The sequence below is a fragment of the Canis lupus genome, chromosome 15 (assembly GCF_048164855.1).
Source record: "Canis lupus baileyi chromosome 15, mCanLup2.hap1, whole genome shotgun sequence".
Lineage (NCBI taxonomy): Eukaryota > Metazoa > Chordata > Mammalia > Carnivora > Canidae > Canis > Canis lupus.
In genome coordinates this window covers 34,657,639-34,668,791 of record NC_132852.1, presented here as the reverse complement: position 1 = coordinate 34,668,791, position 11,153 = coordinate 34,657,639, and the positions used below count along the sequence as shown (strand labels likewise).

General features: G+C 39.1%; 1 protein-coding gene across 8 annotated transcripts in view; it reads left to right on the top strand.

The window, feature by feature from the left end:
* Nucleotides 1-11,153, top strand: part of NSD3 (nuclear receptor binding SET domain protein 3) — a 123,803-nt gene that overhangs the window by 4,374 nt on the left and 108,276 nt on the right. For 7 of the 8 annotated variants that reach the window (XM_072776477.1, XM_072776476.1, XM_072776473.1 and 4 more), the window contains exon 1: nucleotides 101-618. The exons of the other annotated variant lie outside the window; for it this stretch is intronic. The gene's annotated coding sequence lies outside the window, so the exon portion shown is untranslated. Of the gene's footprint in view, nucleotides 1-100; nucleotides 619-11,153 lie in introns of those variants that run through there. 8 annotated transcript variants of the gene reach the window in all.

The window sequence follows — 11,153 nt, the reverse complement described above, 5'->3', positions numbered from 1 at the left end:
CCCAACCTGGGACTGCATTTCCCGGCAGGCGCCGCGGCCAGCGGCCAATCAGGGGCTGAGGATTTGGCGGCGGCGGCGGCGGCGGCGGCGGCGGCGGCGCTCGGAGAGCCGGGTGGGGGGACTTTGTGCGCGGTGGCGGCGGCGGCGGCGGCGGCGGCTGGAGCGGGCGGCGGCGGCGGCAGGACGGAGGCGGAGGCGGAGGCGGAAAGGGACCAGGCACTGATCGCTGCGGAGAGGCGTGCGAAGGCCAAGTCGAGCCCCGAGGACCCTGCTGCCCCGGCCCGGCCGCCAGCCACAGCCCTCTCCCTGGCAGCGGCGGCTGCGCGGCGACCCCCCATCCCTCCACCGCCCCTGCCCACCCCACCTCCCGCAGCCTTCCTCCTTTTCGCTTCACGCCCGGCCCGGCCCGGCCGCGGCCCTCCTCGGTGTCGGCAGCCATGGCAGAGGCGTCCGGCGCGGGGGAAATCTAGCCCGGGGATTTCATGCGGCCTAGCTTGGTTCCGTCTCCTCCCCCCGCAGCCCCGGCGGCTGCCCGCACCCTAGCCCCACTCCGGGCCTCCGTGTCTCTCCTGTGATCGTACTGACACGGCCGGGGGGTTAGAATGGAACAAACTGAAGGTAAAGTGAATGCGTATGTGTGCGTGTGTTGGAAGGAAGAGCTAAGGAGGGAATGACGAGGAGGGGGCGACCTAGGGATGGGACGCGCGGGTAGAGCGAGACCTGAGCAGGGATGGGAGGACGGGAGGGTGGCCGGCAGGGGTCCAAGGGGAGCCTAGAAGGTAAAGCAGAGGGCCAGGTGGGGGGTGTGGAGGGTAGAGGGAGGTGGGGCAGGGGAGGTAGGATGGGGAGAAGAGATGAAGTGGCGCTGAGCTGGGAATTGGGAGTAGAGGTGGGATGGGGGCGGGGATACAGATGGAACAGGGGAGGGACAGGGGAAGAGAAGTAGAGTTAGGTTTGGAGAAGATTAGAGACCTGGGTGGACTGATAAATAGGGAGGTTTGGGGGTGCATTGTGGAAACTAGAAGAGTCTGGGGGAAGGGGTGGAATTTGATGGAGAGATGGGGCATCAAGAGAGAAACGAGGGAATGAAAGTGGAGGAAAAGGTGGATTAGGAAAAGGGACAAGGAATTGTTGAGACAGGATGCATACAGAGGAAGATAGGAAATTGGAAGACCTAAGGTTGGTGTTGGGAAGGAAATTAACTGAATGCTGAAAAGGATGAGAACTATCGACCAAGCATCACAGAGTGGGAGGAAAAGAAGGGGAAGAGGGTTGTTAAAGGAAGAGAAAGCCTTTTGTTCCTGTATTTCTGTGTGTTCTGGGCCTTTTCTTTCAAGGCTAGAGAATATAGAAGCTAGTGGTTATGGTGTTGTGATTGTTGTGAAATGGGGAGGTGTGGGTTTTACTGTTTTGAGGGAGGAGGAGATATGTTAGTGTTATGGTAGCAAGACAGTAGAGACATGGCCATAATCTGATGGTTTTTCTGAGGGAGTGAAGACTGTTCAGATTTAAAGGGGGTAGGGGCAGCCATGTTTGCTGCCAGGCACTGCAGTGTAAATAAATTCCTTCTCTCCGACATCAGTATGAATCTGGAAGGGGCCAGTGCAGATTGTTAACCCCCTTTTTTTCTATTCGTGAACTCTTCCCATACATCTTGTGGTAATTTAATATTATTCAAAACCACCAAAGGAGGTAGTGATGTTTTCCATCTCGTATGTTTTGCTGCTCCCCCACCCCCTTTCCCTCTTCCTTCTGGTTGCAAACAAGGCATGCTAATGAACTGCAGTGTAGAATTAACCCTTTTTATAAAGTTGAAACTATATTTTTACTAGCTGAAGGAATCGTTATTGTCATATTTCAAATGCGATCATAAAAAGTCCTAAATATTGAAAATTTGTTTTAGAAGCCTCAGAAGCAGTCAACATGTTTTCTGAAATTCTTTAAGTAAACAAGGAAATTGCATTGGTTATTTTTCTTGGGCTTGTTTTCTTGGCAAAGCACTGTGTGGGGGTGAGAAGGGGTAGGAAGATCTGCTTGTGGTAGATTATCTGCTTGCTGTATTTTGAATGTTGGAAAATTAGAACTATATGTATTTTAAAATGGTATTTCTGGTAACTCATGCTTATAGGAGGTGATGGGTGTGTTAAATGTTTTCTTTTTTTTATGCACTCTCTCTCCTCCATCCCTTCCCTTTGCCTTCATATGTCCAGCTCATTACAATCTCCAAATGCCAGTTCAGCACAGTGCAATGATCTATGAAGTAGGCATGCAGTTCTTAGAGTCTCAATGAGCTGCCAGGTTTTTTTTGTTGTTTTTTGTTTATTTTTTGTTTTTTGGTGGGAATTTAAGATTACTCTTAGGAAAGCTACAGTAACTCTTTAATGTATCAAAATGTAACTACTTGGGTACTTTGAAATTGTTACTGTTCTAAAGGTTTAAATCCTGACAAACTTAACATTAGATAAATTGCTAAAAGGGGCCTATTTGCTTTTCATATTGAAAAGGATTAAGAGTGTGTGTGTCCTTTTGTTTTATAATTGTAATTGGGGTAATCCAAACTTTAATCTATCATATTGATTTTGAAACTATTCTCTAATACCACAAAGGCCTGTTAAAACTGTGCTGTGATGGACTCAAACCAATTGTACTACATACTGATTTAACCTATTTTAATGCAACATCCTTTCAGTTGTTATAAAGAAGTTTAGGATGTGTTCTTGGTGTGTTGGAAAAATGAAGTTGAATATTGTTAGAGTAGTACTTTATGAGGGTATTTTTAGTTTAAAGGCCAGATTTACAACTTGGAGTATTTTGATTTGATAGTATTCAGTCTGAATTTTTAAAAATTCTTTGAGGAAAAGTTTCATTCAAAAAAAGCCATTCAATATGCTTTTTGGAATTCATGGATTTTTCATTTTTGTCTTCCAATCATTTGACATGTTATTTGTAATTAATTGGTAAGTTGTGCGCATGAACTACCAGTGCCATAAATTTTTAGGAAAATGAGAAATTGTTATATGTTAAGATAAGAAAACACTCATGTTGGAAGCTTGAATTACTTAAAAAAAAAAAAAAAGTGTATTCCTATGTATTCAGCAGTCAGGATCAGGGTCTCCTGCCTAGCTGTAATGATTATTCTGGCTCCTTGGATGCATATCCATATAATGAAGAAGGCTATTCTAGTTATATGATAATTAAAACCCTGACTTTCTTGTGATTACTGTGTCCATCAGCCCACCTGCTACCTGTGATACCTTAAAAAAAAACAAAAACAACAACAACAAAAAACCTTAAAATGCTCTTTCTTATACTAATCAGATTGACTGAATTTTGGGTAAAAGAAATTGGTTGCCTTTGAGATTGGTCATCCTCCAGTGAATTGTCAAATCTGATTCTAAAGATACTCTGTTTCTGGAGTTTATAATAATCATAGCAAAGCTGCTAATAGTTGTCTTCTTACAGTGTGCTATGCTGAGTGTCTCACATGTAAGATTTCCTTTTATCCTCCCAACAGTTGTCTGAAGTTAGTACTACTAACTCCATTTTACAGGTGGGGAAATTGAGGTTAAGTAACTTAATACCACATAGATGGTAACTAGCAAAGCCAATATTTGAATCCAGGTCTTTCTAATTATAGAACCTAGATCAGCAGATCTTTTAGTTTCTTTTAAAATTTTATGAACATATGTTCATTATTTAAATTTTTTTCGAATATTATAAAAGGTAAAAGAGAAAAGTTAACACCCTATTTCTTCCTGATAACCATTTCAAAGTTTCTTCGGAGTCCTCCTAGAAAATATCTGTACAATCATAGGCATAAGTGTCTTCAAATACACACAAATTGGGTCATACTGTCTGCATTTTGCTTTTGTATTTTAATAGGTTACGTGGGACAAGCTTTTTTTTTTTTTTTTAAGATTTTATTTATTTGTTGGCAAGAGTGCAAGCACAATCAGGAGGAGCAGCAGGCTCCACACTGAGCAAGGAGTCCTGATGCGGGACTCCATCCCAGGACCCTGGGATCATGATTTGAGCCAAAGGCAGATGTTTAATTGACTGAGCCACCCAGGCATCCCTTGGACATCCTTTTAAATTAGCACATATTGATCTATGAATTTTTTTAAGGGTCATATAGTATTCTATTGTTTGGAATATTGATTAACGTTAGGATGTTAACAGGTCTTTGCTATTTTAAGCAATATAGAGGTCAGGTCTTGAATTAAGTCCCTAACAGCCTATTTAAATGGAGGGGATATATAGTCCAACTACTTTATGAGAGAGAAAACAGGCCTAAAGAAGTTAAATTCAAGGCTTTGGTGACAGACCTGTTATCTAGCTCTTTATGCCATACCACATTATTTCATTATTATGAAGGTATTTAAGCTTTCTGTAAAAGCTCAAAGTAAAGGGGAATATTCAAGGTTAGGCACATTTGGTACAAGGAGTGCGAGAGGATTAAGTTGAAGTGAGGCAAAAGACCTTGTTTCACTTTTTTCATACTTTGTTCACCATATTGTATATATAGCATATGCACAAAATATTTTTGCATGCGTAAATGAACCCTGCGCAAGTATCTTAAAGTTTGTGTTTTGGGTAGTGAAGTGATTTTGACAGAATTTTTTCTGTTTTTTTATAAAATTATCAATGAATTGCGATAGTAATGAAGTGAAAAAAAATAAGAGGTCTATCATGGTCCTGGAAAGGATCTTGGAAAGAAAGTTGAGGCACTGGTAAGTTTTTTAAAATGAGCTTAAAAATAGCTCATTGAAAACAAGTTTTAAAATATTTTAGCAGGCACCATTATTTTTAATTTTTTATGTCTATCAAGAAGAAAGTAAGTTACCATGGATACTTATTCACTGGGTTCTTTTGAAACAGTCTGCTGTAGACACTTAAAATCATTAAAGCCTTTAAAAGATTTAGAATTTATTTGTAAGATCTGTTTCTTGGCGTTTTACTTTTTAAAAAGAGTCTGTTATTTTTTGAAAGAGCAACTAAGATGATTTATTCTTTGCTAATAAACAACATGCCCAGCTTTTGAGTTTTTAAAATGAATGGTGAGCTTTTTTTCTGCAGGCTAATCTTTTTATAAATGTTAATAAAGGTAAATTTAAGAAATTGATTGTACTACAGCTACCTAACACATTTTTAAAAAGCTTACAGTTTTGGTTTTTATTGTTGACTTTACTAAGTACTTAATAAGTATTTTCAAACACTTCTGTATTATGTTGTGCCTGTACAGTGTGGCCTAAAATGAAGGTAAAAAAAGGTTTATAAAATTTTGTGAGTTTAGGGATCCCTGGGTGGCTCAGTGGTTTGGCACCTGCCTTCGGCCCAGGGCGTGATCCTGGAGACCCGGGATCAAGTCCCATGTCAGGCTCCCTGCATGGAGCCTGCTTCTCCCTCTGCCTGTGTCTCTGCCTCGCGCTCTCTCTCTCTCTCTCTCTCTCTGTGTCTCTCATGAATAAATAAATAAAATCTTTAAAAAATATAATAAAATAATAAAATTTTGTGAATTTAGAGAATGTTCAGTTTTTACTGGATGGGTATGTGTTGTTACTCCTAAAGTACATCTGCCCATTGATGACATTTTGAATTTGAAAATCTCTTTGAAAAATGATTCTTGACTTTAAAAATTTTTAAGATGTGGATCTTTGTCATCATTGACTGATCTACAATGATAATTCTTATTTCTTACTAGGTTCCTTTCTTTCCATGTAAATTTAGAGCTGTATTGAGAAAGTGCATAGGATAATGAAAAAATTTCATATCTTATAGTTTATATTTTAGCCATATAAATTATATGAGTTTATTATCTAGTAATACTTTGCACTTAGGACATCTTCAGAGATGTTTGAATTTCTACACAATAACTTGACTTTGTTTTATTTATTTTATTTATTTTTAAAAGATTTTATTTATTTATTCATGAGAGACACAGAGAGAGACAGAGACACAGGCAGAGGGAGAAGCAGGCTCCATGCAGGGAGCCTGATGTGGGACTTGATCCCAGGACCCAGGGATCACGCCCTGAGTGGAAGGCAGACGCTCAACCGCTGAGCTACCCAGGCATCCCACTTTGTTTTAAAATGTGAAGTTGGAAAGCACAAGAATTATTTAACCCAGATTTAAAGATGGGAAAATTAAGATATCAGGAAATCCTCAGGCCAAATAGATTGACATGTTAAGTAGAATAAAGTTTTCAGATTTCTGATTACTTAAGAATTTTTTCAAGGGTACTTGTCAGACTCAGTCATTAGAGCATGTGACTCTTCATCTTGGGGTCCTGAGTTCAAGCCCCGCATTAAGGGTGGAGCTTATTTAAAAAAAAAAAAAACTTTTTAAAAAGTGTGTTTCTTGATTTTTTCTTCATAGCCTGCATTATCCTCCTTTTAATATATAAACATTAAGTAACAATAAAGTATTTTTCTACCATAGAGCATGCTTTTTAAATTTTGTCATAACTTATGAACATATGTCTTGAAATATATAAGTAGATATTTTAAATTTAAGAAATGTATGTATTTCTGGGATTTTGTGCGTAAAACAAAATTTAGTTTATCAAATTGATTTGAGATTAGGAAGTCTTGTCTGGAGGCTTGCTTTTACCTAATGGCATTTTGGCTGTACCTAAGACAGTATTGTGTCTGTTGAGTCTTGCATTACTAGAATCTCTTAGCTATAGAATCTTAAGAAAACTGTACCTTTAAAAATATGCACACACACAAAATGCCTTGAAAAAAGAAACATTTTTAAACATATGAGTTGTGAAACATGACATATAAAGAAAAAAACATAAAACCTAAATATAATTAGAAAGTAAACATCATGTAGTCACCATCCAGGTAACAAAGCCTTTAAGAAAAGTTAGAGACAGCCTCATTCGTTTAGCTGGTATTGCCTGGGTAGTCGGGCTTTCGAGATAACAATGTGCTGAAAGTAACCTGAAAAATTGATAACCATAAGGGGTCAGGAAATGTAAAAACTGAATCACCAGTTTTTGTTATTATCAAAAGGGTTATCTAGACAATTTAAAAAAAATGTTTCCTAGTAGTGTAGTCATTTAGTGATTTGAAATCTTAGTGCTATATTAACGAATGTGAAACAAAATAACACTAAATTCTATAAGAATCATGCCATTTTATACAAAGTCTTTTTCCAGAGTTATCTCTTGCAGTTTTTGGTAGAAATTAATGACTGTTGGGTTTAGATTAGTGTGCAGACTCTAGCAATGACTTTTGCTTAGAAAATATCAAATATGCCTGTATTAACATTCTAACTGAAGTATCTTATTTTCTAAAAGCTACTTTGACTCTCTCACTTTCATGTTAAGTAACCATTCAAGAAGGATTAACTTGAGAAGTAATCAGTAGTGATGGTCTGTTTTGACACTGCATCTTTGATGCCCCTTGATTCTTACCTTTTCTATATTTTGTTTAGATGAATCAAATTTTTTTGAAACTGGAGAAACTTACTTTATTTTTCTTCCCTATCTTACTGTTTTCTTGCATGTTTGGAAGGATTAAATGTTGGTTTTGAGGATTTTGATAGCAGAAAAGCTTGAATTTTTTTCCTTTTTCACAAATACAGCCTATTTGCTTAAAGTTCTGCAATGTGGGCTCTGAAAAAGACATTTTTACGACATATTTACATACATAAATCAAAGTATTTGGTTATTATTTTTGTCACTTTAAGCTGTTTGTTTCTTTTATGTATGATTCCTGCAGCATCCAAACATGTTAGAACATAGTATTTCATATTTGATTATGGGGAGAAACTTCTTGCTATGTTTTACCAAACCCTTAAATTCCTTTCTGTAATACAGTAGAAATGTTGTTCTTTTTTATTCTGGTTAATTCCCCCCCCCCCCCCAACAAAGCTGATAAATAATTACTTTAGATTTTTATTTTTAAGATTTTATTTATTTATTCATGAGAGACACACACAGAGAGAGAGAGAGAGAGGCGCAGAGGGAGAAGCAGGCTCCTTGCAGGGAGCCCGATGTGGGACTTGATCCCAGGTCTCCAGGATCACGCCCCAGGCTGAAGGCGGCGCCAAACCGCTGAGCCACTCGGGCTGCCCTTAAAACTTTTTCTTTTTCTTTTTTAAGATTTTATTTTTAAGTAATCTCTATACCCAACATAGGGCTCAAACTCACAACCCTGAGACCCAGAGTCACACATTCTACCAACTGAGCCAGCCAGGCATCCTCTTACTTTAGATTTTGAAATGAACATACACGTTGAGTTATCCTAGATATGGAAGCAAACATTATTTAATATATTTTTTATTTGTTTTTATTTTTAAGATTTTATTTATTTATTCATGGACACAGAGAGAAAGAGGCAGAGACACAGGCAGAGGGAGAAGCAGGCTCCATGCAGGGAGCCTGATGTGGGACTCGATCCTGGGACCCCAGGATCACTCCCCAGGCTGCAGGCGGCGCCAAACCGCTGCGCCACCCGGGCTGCCCTAATATATTTTTTTAAACCCAGATTAAGTAATTTGGCTTTGTGTATGAAGTAGAGTTTGTTTTAAGACTTTATTTATTTGTTCATGGGAAACGCAGAGAGAGAGGCAGAGATACAGGCAGAGGGAAAAGCAGGCTCCCTGCGGGGAGCCTGATGTGGGACTCCATCGCAGGACCTCAGGATCACCTGAACCAAAGGCAGACGCTCAACCGCTGAGCCACCCAGGTACCCCTGAAGTAGAGTTAATATCCTTTTATCTAGCTCATGGTTTCTGTGTTTATCACCTGTAAAATTAAGCATGGGCCATTAGAATTTATTTTATTGGGGACAGAATTGAGGTTAATGCATTAAAGTATTGCACACATATACATATATGCACACATACACATAATACTCCTAAGAAATGCTAGTGGCCCTGTTAGTTTTTATTTTTTAATGGAAAATTTGTACTTTTCAAAGTGGCTACTAGTTTAAAAGTAACATTTATTGTGTTTAAGATATGAAATGATTGTTTATTATAGAGAAATTGAAAATTAGTAAGATATAAAGAAGACTAAGATCACTTGAAATCAAGCATGCCAACTGGAAATAACTATTAACCTTTTTATATCTTTCCCATGTTTTTCCTTAGGCACCTAAGTATTTTTTAACAAACTGTAATTATACATTAATAGTATTTTGTAACATCCTTTCTTGTGAAATTGACTTTTTTCAGAATGTGATTTTTTAAGTTGACATATAATTTCATTGTATGGGTGTGCCATATCTGTTTACCATTCTTCTGTTTTTTTTTTTTTTTCCAAAATTTTTATTTATTCATGACAGTCACACAGAGAGAGAGAGAGAGGCAGAGACACAGGCAGAGAGAGAAGCAGGCTCCATGCACCGGGAGCCCGACGTGGGACTCGATCCCGGGTCTCCAGGATCGCACCCTGGGCCAAAGGCAGGCGCCAAACCGCTGCGCCACCCAGGGATCCCATACCATTCTTCTGTTGATGGTATTTTAGGCAGTTTGCGATTTTTGAATATTATGATTTGATGAACATCCTTATATAAACATTAAAAAACAAAAAACCTATGTGACTGTGATTATTTCATTACAATAAATCCCTAGAAGTAGAATTACATAACAGATATGAACATTTCAAAGGTTTTTTTTAAAACCTTTTATTTATTTTCAGAGAGAGAGAAAGCATGCATGCATGAGAATGGGGGGAAGGGAATAGGGAGGAGAGACTCTCAAGCAGAGTCCGCCTGAGCCCAGAGCCCGCATGACTCCCTCTCAACCCTGAGATCGTGACCTGAGCTGAAACCAAAAGTCGGACACTTAACTAACTGAACCTCCCAGGCGCCCCATGTTTTGTTTGTTTGTTTTTTTAAATAAGTTTTGTTGAGGGCAGCCCCTGGTGGCTCAGCGGTTTAGCACCGGCTGCAGCCCAGGGCGTGATCCTGGAGACCCTGGATTGAGTCCCATGTCAGGCTCCCTGCATGGAACCTGCTTCTCCCTCTGCCTGTGTCTCTGCCTCTCTCTCTCTCTCTCTCTCTCTCATGAATAAATAAATAATAAAATCTTAAAAAAAAAAAGTTTTGTTGAGAAATCACACATCGTAACAATTCACCCATTTAAAGTATACAATGCAGTGGTTTTTAGTGTATTTATAGAATTGTGCAGCCATCATCACAATTTAATTTAATTTTTTAAATATTTATTTATTTGAGGGGGGTGGGGGGAGAGAAAGAAAAGGAGAATGAGAGTAGAGGGGTGGGCAGAGGAAGAGAATTTCCAAGCAGACTCCTGCTGAGCACAGAGCCCAGTGCAGGGCTTGATCTCATGATCATGAGATCATGACCTGAGCCTAAACCAAGAGTCAGACACTCAGCAGACTAAGCCACCCAGGCACCCCTACCGCAGTTAATTTTAGAACATTTCCAGAAAATTTTGAGTCAATTTAAACTCCCAGCAATGGCAGAAAGACTTTGTTAAATTTGTGGTTTTTAAAGTGTAGTACAAATATACAGTAACACAGTTGCTTGTGTGATAGTTTTTCAAGTTTTATTAACAGCTTTCTTGAGATATAATTGACACATATTTTATATCCACTTGTGAGTTTAGAAAGTCATCGATGAAAAGAAGATGCTCATATATCCTGTGCTAACAAAACTTGACATACAGAGATTCTTTAGGTTTAATGGGGTACCTGGGTGGCTCAGTTGGTTAAGCGTCTGCCTTCTGCTTAGGTTTTGGGATTGAGCCCCTCAGGCTCCCTGCTCAGTTCTCTCTGTCTGCTTCTCCCTCTCCTTCTGCCCTTCCCCTGCTTGTGCTCTCTCTCTCTTAATTAAATAAAATCTTAAAAAAAAAAATTAAGAAACAGTGTATGTGGCAGATTTTTTAAAATTATAAAATCATTCTCCTGTCAAGATGCCTTTATTGAAAGAACATTGTATGTGGTTTAAAAAGGTTTCTTTTCATTGAAATATTATTATTAAATAAATAATATTATTATTATTTTTTATTGGAGTTTGATTTGCCACCATATCATATAACACCCAGTGTTCATCCCGTCAGGTGCCCCCCTCAGTGCCCGTCACCCAGTCACCCCAGCCCAACGCCTACCTTCCCTTCCACTACCCCTTGTTCGTTTCCCAGAGTTAGGAGTCTCTCATGTTTCGTCACCTCTCTGA